Source organism: Falco punctatus (genome assembly GCF_963210335.1).
Source record: "Falco punctatus genome assembly, chromosome: Z".
Lineage (NCBI taxonomy): Eukaryota > Metazoa > Chordata > Aves > Falconiformes > Falconidae > Falco > Falco punctatus.
The window spans coordinates 4,078,906-4,087,461 of record NC_137586.1 but is presented as its reverse complement, the minus strand read 5'-3'; the positions used below and the strand labels follow the sequence as shown (position 1 = coordinate 4,087,461).

Below are 8,556 nucleotides of genomic sequence, written 5' to 3'. Positions count from 1 at the left end.
AGTACCTGAGTTAGGCAGGCATTTTCTGCCTTGGTTGGCTTTCAAGAGCACCTGCCCTTCTCCACTAGGTGGAAGAGGAATTTATGTGCTTATTTTAAGAGGACTCCCCATTCCCTAAATAATGAAGATGGAGGTATCTGAGTTAGGCAGACTAAATCACCGGCGTGACATGCCTTCGGGCTCTGTGGAGGAGCAGCAAGTGTCAGGGTGCCATGGTTTACTGTCTCCTTCCGGTGACTGGCCGGATGTGTGCTCTACTTGAAATTAAATTAACCCAAGTCCAGGAGACAAATTCCTACCTCTCTTAAGAACTGCTCAGGCAGCACTTTTAATATCTTAGGTCCATCTCTCCAATCACATGTTAGAGGCACTACGCTTCCAACGCGATCTCGGTGAGGAGAGCGCTACCTATTAACCATCAACCCTTCCTGCAGCACCTGGGTTTCTCCCTTGGGATTTCTCATCGAAACACTGACCCATCCTGACCCTGTTTAGCTATTGAGATCTGACAAGATCACAGCCTGAGGTGGTATGGCTGAATTTACATGTGCTTAACAAATTGCCTGTTCACTCAATTACATTTTATTTAATCATCTGTAATCATATAAATTATGCCTGATGGTAGTAAATGTTCATGTCAGTTCCTAATTACAGATTGATTAATTGACTGTGGTGATTTGTATTACTTATATAAGAATATATGAAGATGATGATAAATTATGATTAGTATGCAACATTTCACATGAAACATAGCCAGAACTAGAGGAAACTTTCTTCGACACTTACATTCAGTGTATCAAAGACGTTTTGCATTATCCCATGCCCCACAAAGGAACACTTTCACTAAGTTAAAAAAAAGATGGAGAAAGGAATACAGTATGTGTTGCTTTGTGCCTTAAATGAAGCTTCAAGCAAATAAAAAGCTCTTGGAAGATTTCCAGTCATCAAGGACTTGCCTGTTGCTTTCTGCTCGCTTCGGTATTGATCTGGACTGCGTACCGACTCAGGTTTTCCTATGAAATTCAAGAAAGTGAGAAAAAAATTGTGCTAATTTAATTTGGATGGGATAAGCCCTCTTGCTGTATAGTTCAGGTTGGTCATGCTCCTGTCCTGACAATTGCTTTGTGTTTGGAGGGCTGCTGGTATAAGGCCAGCTTTGCCATTAAGGAGGAATATTGTGTGTTGAAGAATGTCTGCTCTCCCAGATGAATGTTCTGTTAGAATGACCTTTAGGGACATCCTGCACGGTCTTAACACTTCCAAGTTAACTTCATAAACAGAAAGAAACCCAAACCACATATAGGATCTCACCAATGCCATACTTATTTTTCCCCAAATAACAACACATCTGAAGTTCAGGCCAGACGAAGACCGAAGTTTTCCAAACATTCCCCGTCTCTGCAATGCTTCCAAGTGCATGCTGTCCTCCGGCTGTTTGCAGTCCTGGTTCAGAGTGTATAGGCTGGCCATTTCTGTTGAAAATATTCTTGTCTTTTAAAAATAATTAATTATTAGAATGGGAACAGTTCCAAGTGCTCTGAGTTTATAAAGAGCCAGGAGAGGGGAACCTGGTGTCATTCACCACATATCCAGACATGGGATTCATTGGCTTTGTGTTTCACTGTCAAGCCCATGAAAGCCTCCCTGTCACAGAAGCTGTTCCTTTACCCCATCACGGCCTTATGATTTGGATTCTCATCTAAGAGAGCTGGTACTGTACTCACTACCACAAAATACTCTTTTTCCAGTGTGCTGCTCACAGCAAATCCCTTCTGTGACCAGGAGGGTCTGGGCACTTGATTTTGGATCTGGCTTCAGCTAGGGTGGAAGGCAGTGGGGGGCTGGACATCGCAGTGCTCTCTGCAGCAGGAGTACCCTGCAATGAGCGCCTCTTGCAGGACTTTTTGGAAATCTCTTCACATTGTAGACCCCATTTGCATTCTTCATGACTATAGCAGTCATGAATATGCTCAGGTTTTTCCCTTTGGTCATTCCCAGAAGATACCACAAGCTACTCTGTTTCTGTTAATCCAGTTCTCAAGGTCAGCCGGCTCCTCCTGCACAGCATGTCAGTCCTTCCCAAAAGGATGTTTTTTGTGTTTTAGAAAACATCGTTAGAAAATGCCTACTTTTCTATCAAGGTCACTCACAGACATTTTGAAAACGACTACTGAGAAAACGATCCCCAAGAAGCCCCGCTAACGAACTATCCCCAGCCCAGCCCTTCTTCTGTTACTAGAGACTCTCATTTCCCCTACAGGTAAACACTTTACAATTTTCTTTCTAAGCCCCAGTTTCTCCACCTTCACTAATCCATCTAATCCTTCTCCGAAGCCAGGATAAGTAACACCTATTTAATTTCCTTTTCTAAAAGTTAGGTCTCTTATCAAAGGAATATGCTAAACATGAGTGACATTGTCTATCTTTGGAAAACCCAAGTTATATTTAAGATCACAGCACTACATCTGTAGCCATTCTTCCCTCCAAATTTTATTCTAGTTTTGTCACCTTACTGAGATTAAAGCACTTTCTAAACTGTAAAATTAAAGGTCTAATTTACCTTTCTGCCATTTTATGACTGGGATGGAGATTCTCCAGTGCTTTCACCTAGACTGCTTAAGCTCTCCATAATTTTCTGACATCCCAGAGGTGGTAATTTCCATTTTTCTGCCTTCTTGCTCAGTGTGCAGCCTGCCTGTGCGGCCACACACCCTGCACCCCCCTCCCTGAACACTGAACCAAGATACATGGTTGGATTTTGAGTAGCAAAACCAGTGTTTGTCTGATGGTCACCTGTTAAGAGGCTTTTCTTTAAAAATGCCTCCACTCCCCTGCATCCTGTGAGAGCCCATGTAAACCGACTTGCAATGGTCTTTCCTGATACTTTCCCAAAGTGGGTGTCTATCGTTAGGTCCACAGGACAGGTGACCACATTTTGGCCATTGCCCATTCAAGGAGCCCTTCTCTGAGCTGTTACTGTGATAATTAGTCAGATATCAAGTCTTGGGAGAAACATCCAGATAATTCTCCTTCTACGGTCCTCTTCTAAGAGGGGGATCTGACCAGTCCACAAAGGATAAGAGCTGGAAGTCATACCAAACTCCTAATTCCTGAGAGTGAAATAACTTCAACAGCTTCTTGTTCTCCTTAAATTTGACAAATCTAGCAGTTTTCATTAATATTAGCAGGCATGATGAAGGCAGCCTGTTTCTTACACCACAACTTTGCCCTGTAAAATAACATGATACTGGTTCAAACAGGAGAGGTAACATAAATTGGTTACCTGGAGGGTAAGCCTTTCAGGTGGATCTGTCTGCTTGTCTTCCACTGTGTCTGTCCACCCGCTGTTGGTGTTAAAGCACCCTGGATGTGTGTGAGATCATAGCTTTTACCCAGGATGTGTCTCAGCATCCCCCCACTTTGACAAGAGAAGACCTCTCTGCAAGGATGGGTGCTCCTGCAGCGTGGGCTTGCTCTCCCCTGGGTCCCTGAGAGAGGCTGGGCAGTGCAGGGAGGTATTTTAGCAATTGTCACTATCATGATTTCCGTCTCCAAAGCAGAAATTCTCTTGTTTTTTTGCTGTTTGCTTCCTTCCCCTGTTACAGCACTGTGGATTTTTCTCACATGCCTTTGTAAGCCCCCCTGCAGAAACTGTCCTGGTGGATGCCTGCATTTCACCACGACCTCTCACTGCACATCAAAACTCTTGTTTCTGCTGCCCACGTGTATTTGAGCTTGGATAAATTACTCACCTATCAATGCCTTGGCCTCCCTACCAGAAAAATCGGTACAAACCTGATCACGCAGTGATGTCTATTTAGCTAATGCTTATAAAGAGCCAAGGGACAGGGCATGGAGCACACGATAGAAATATCTACCATGCTGCTGTTGCTAATGTGGTCACTTACATTCCTGTGTGTAAATAAATCTTGAAGGGGAAAAGCCTTTGGGATGACCAGGGAACACACAAATGCTGGAAATGTCTCATCCATTTACGGTGATCTGAATTTCTAAGCTAGAGCGTGAGCAGAGTTGTTCGGTTTTATTTTCGCTTAGGCCTTTAAGCTTAAGGTTTTATTTTCAGGCTTGACTGTGTGTCCTTTGGGACAGAGAGCATCTTTTTGCTCCATGCTTCTGCCCTGCAGCCCATCCCAGGCATTGTTGCTGGAGAAAGGGGTGCTCAGGACGGACTGGGAGATTCCTCCACTCACCCACCCATCTCCCCATCCCTGCACCTCTTGGCTAATCTTTCCACTCCCATGCAACAAACCCAACCAAACTAAAAACCAACAAACCTAAATTTCCCACTTTGTTTTTGAGCCTCCTCAGCTCAGGACCTGCCAACAGACTTGCCATAATTAGCTCCTTTTACAAATTTAACAGGATCCCACCCTTCTTTTTTTTTTGACAACCCTCTAATGCTTTCCACGAGCAGGGCGGAAAATGTTACCCGGCAGCTCAACAGGCATTTCCATAACCAGCTATTTAAATAATGATAATTGTTTTTACAAAACTAATCTGTGTGGGCAAACAAGTAGAATTACTCCGGTGCTTTTTACAAATGCGGTAGATCTGTAGCTGATGCGTTAGTATCAGTTAATTCTCTTAAAAGGTCATTAATGGTGCGTACAGCGAAGTGGAGGGCTGGGTGGGCTGGGTTGGAAGGAGATGGTATCCGCATGACTGATGTGCAATACTCAGGGGTCAGAGAATTACAAAATGGTTCTCTTCAATTATTTATGTCCCTCAATCTATTGTGTGGTGGGCTTGGGCCTGCTGCAAGGAGTTTCTTCTGTCCTTACACTGCTCCACAAGGTTTTTCCTTTTCCTCAGGAACAGCATTAATTTAAATACAAATTGTCTGATGCAGTCCTACTCAGTTTCCTGCGACTGATGAAAAATTCGGAGAGGAGGGTGGGTGGTACCACTGCAGCCATTCAGCAGTGGGGAGCCCTGGGCTCCCTGGCATCATAACTGGTGCACGTAAATCCTGCAAGTCCGCCCTGCACGAGCCCCTGGAGAGGAGATCCCCTGGCGAGGCGTAAAAATGAGGCCGGGAAGAAAGATTAAGGCTGCCGATTCCATAACCGATGATCTATCCTTGTTATTATCAGCAGCTGTCGTGACGGAGGGAAGACACAGTCACTCAATATGAGTGATCAGCAGACTTTGTTTATTGTCTCTTACAGTCACCTTTTATGCCTTGTTATAATTAGCTCATACATATTACAAAAGTTAAGCTCATTATTGGTTAGTTGCCTAAATACCAAGCCCGCCCCTAGTTTCTCTTCTGTAGTTATCTGTTCCCACCTGCAACATTCTTTTCCCACCAAAATCTTCCTGTTATTGTGTAACAAGGACAGCCAAAGACAGTGTATTTTGCTTTACTTCAGATAAGCTGAGAGCGATGTGCATTTTTGTCCAGCCAGCTGGACTATGTCTATGTGACCCTTTTCAGCTAGCCAGTTATCCACAAGCAGCAACAATGAAGAAGTTTAAATGCTACTCCCTGCTTACCTCCAAACCTTCAGCAAAAAAATCCAACTTCATGTTTTTTTTTAATTTTTTAATTTTTATTTTTATTTTTTTTGCTTATGGCAACAGCATCAGGCATGCTATATATCAGCCGTGATATATAGACCTACGAGCTGACTGCTGACAACTTATGGCTCTTTTGTCTGGGTTTGCCTACTTGGCTGTTTAATTATGTGAAGTGCCTGTTGTCTGTGTGATGTTCATACCACTGGCTGCTGGGATTCATGGATGATGCTATGTTTACATCAGCCATCAAGCTGATAGGCAAACACATTAGCATGACCATAGTACAAAATACATAATAGGTGGAGTTGCTATTGCAGTACTTTGGATCATTTACATGAGCTAAATTAGCCAGAAGAATATTTCTTAGGATAAAATGTTTCTCTTCATGCTTACAATACTTTCTCGCATCCCCCCCCTTTTATTTTAATGTTGATGGAATTTAAATTATTGAGCATAGCAATTTTACTTTTGGTGCAAATAGCAATTAATAGAGAGGGCATTAGATAGAAAAGTCCTGAGATTTTATGGGTATTACAGTAAGGCTACATAATAAAACAAATACAGCATGTGTAAAAGGTCATTATAGCTGTAATAATGCTGTCCCAAAGTACCCCTCTGATTCTGGAGGGCTGAAACTTGTTTCCAAACCTGAATGAAAAGCAAAGGGGTATGTCTTAGGCTCTGCTTAGGCTCTGTGACATTTTAAAAATTAACCCAGAACCCTGGGAATCATTTTTGTTAGTTTTGCCCAGAAAACTGTTTTCCAATCCTTTTATCTCCTGAAAGCTGAAACATGGAAAGAGGCAGAATTTTGGAAGGAGAAGATTTGGAATTTGTGATACAAGTGTCACTGGTGTTTTTAACAAACTTCATGCAACCACAGCTAGAGGCCCTTGTTGGGATCAGTCTTCTACTATCTAAAGTGATAAAAAACCTTGGGCCAGGAGATTTGTTCTGTGTTTCTGCTATACGTGGTGCTTGTGAAATGATGCTAGCTGAGTGGACATCTTATCTGCTGAAAAGCTGAATAAAATGTTGTCTTAGGTTTACCTAAATAAGCATGTTTCTTTTTTGTTTTTTTTCCATTTCTGAACTAAAATAAAATTTCTGTTTTGGCTTTGCATACTCTTCTGAAACGAAAGGGAGGCAGTTGGAATGAAAATTGGGAAAAAATATATATTTGAAGACTGCTAGCTCCACTTGAAAGACGCAAGATGCTGTTTTTTACCTCAAGTTTTGGGCTAGGTCTTTCTTGCATCTGAAACAGTCACCCAAATTCACCATGAGTGCGCCAATAGTGCCAGTTGCTATTTTGGGATGAGATCTTAAAAGAAACTCTGCTCCACCTGGGACCTAAATCTGTCCTGTCATACTTCCATTTAATACCTCCCCTCTGCTCCTTTCTCTCATGTCCTCCCTGGTTTACGTGCAGCTCAAACCTCTCGGTGGCAGCAGATGATGGCCTTTCATCAACCATCCTCATGGTGGCATTTCTGGCAAGGCCAGAATGTGACCCCCAAATCTGGACATCCCCTTATTGCTACCCTCTAGTGGATTTAGAATCACAGTTCCTATTAGCCTGTAATAGGATTTAAGACCTAAATCACTTTATCCTAAAAGGACTTTGGAGCACCTCTACTGAACGCCGCAAAACTCGATCGATTTTCACTTTCAGAAGTCACATAGATGCTATGAGTTGTCTTGTCTAAAATGGATGGGATGTAAATCACAACAGCCTCGCTCATCTTCAAGGACAGGGCTTGGTTTAGGCCTTGCAATTCTAAACAAAGCGATGCCCAAATACTTTAGACTGTCAGAAAAATCCCATCTTGTATTCTCATCTATGTAGCTACAAACCCTCATTTCCCATTTTAATCTCTGTCCTGAGGATGAGCAGGCATAAGGCATATAACTTCAATTAATCTGAAATCTACCAGTATAAGAAGCTATAAAAAAGCTTATTATTATTTAATTCTCCAGGCATTTTGTTCATATACCATTAGAGATATACAGCTAAATGTACCTCCTATGTCAATGGTGGTACTGTCTGAACTCACAAACGTTAAAACCCCATAGGAGAGGTTATTGTCTTAACATCTGATGGAGGTTTCAGTGAAATGCTTGGGTACTGTTAGTGTCTGGATGCTGGTGAGCATTGTCCAGCACATGGCTATACAGACCTGCGTCCATAACGTGGGGCATGGTTGGGTTTTTAAGATGATGAACAACTCTGCGCATTGATGTATTCAGCATATTGTCCCTGTCATCTCACTAGATCCAGTGTGCCATGAAGATGCTCTGCCCGTCTGCTGGAGGAGGTGGAGAAATGCCAGAAATGCTGCCTTTTTTTTTAAAAAAAACACTTTTGAATATTGTAGTAGGTTAATTTGGATCTTTTAAGTTTGTTTTGGCAAAGGTCCTGAAGATTATTTAGCAAATTAGGAAAGTGAAAACGGAGTAAAAGTCCATGCAAGGGGGGAAGCAGATGGTTGTAGCCTTCCCCCTGCAACTGTAGATCCAAGGCCTGGTGATGTTTAAGAGGATATTTCTCTTTGCTCTTCTCTAGTTTTGCTCTCTGCCATTGTGTGCCATTGGTACCCAACCCAGCACCTCTGGCACTTACTGAAGCTCCCCTATATTATTACACAATATACACACTGTAGTATCCCCATGCTTGGGCTTCTATGTGCTTTAGAAAAAGGCTTGCTCAGGTGGATTGGGTTAAAGATTTAAGGTAGGAAGGGTCTCATCCTTGTTTGGATTGAAAGTGTATGTTACAAATGATAAAAGGTTACAAATGATATATGCATTGCTAATTAATGCCATCTCACGGTTACCTGGACTTGTACGCTTTGTGTGTTCAGGCATTTCTGTTCACGTGGTTGTCCTCTGTGTGTGAGAAGCCATATGTTGCATTGTAAATCAGTGCTAAAGCTTTGTAAGTGCTCAACAGGGGACTGAAAAATGAGATTTCCATGGTGTGCTATGGAGGGCAAAGAAATTACATCTGGTGCA

At 42.4% G+C, this 8,556-nt stretch overlaps 1 long non-coding RNA gene across 1 annotated transcript; it reads left to right on the top strand.

Annotated features, from left to right (window-relative positions):
• The first annotated feature begins 4,154 nt into the window (after nucleotides 1-4,154).
• On the top strand, nucleotides 4,155-7,889 carry LOC308056372. The gene is made up of 2 exons (XR_013924801.1): nucleotides 4,155-5,103; nucleotides 5,467-7,889. It is a non-coding gene; the product is annotated as an uncharacterized lncRNA (long non-coding RNA).
• The last annotated feature ends 667 nt before the right edge of the window (nucleotides 7,890-8,556 follow it).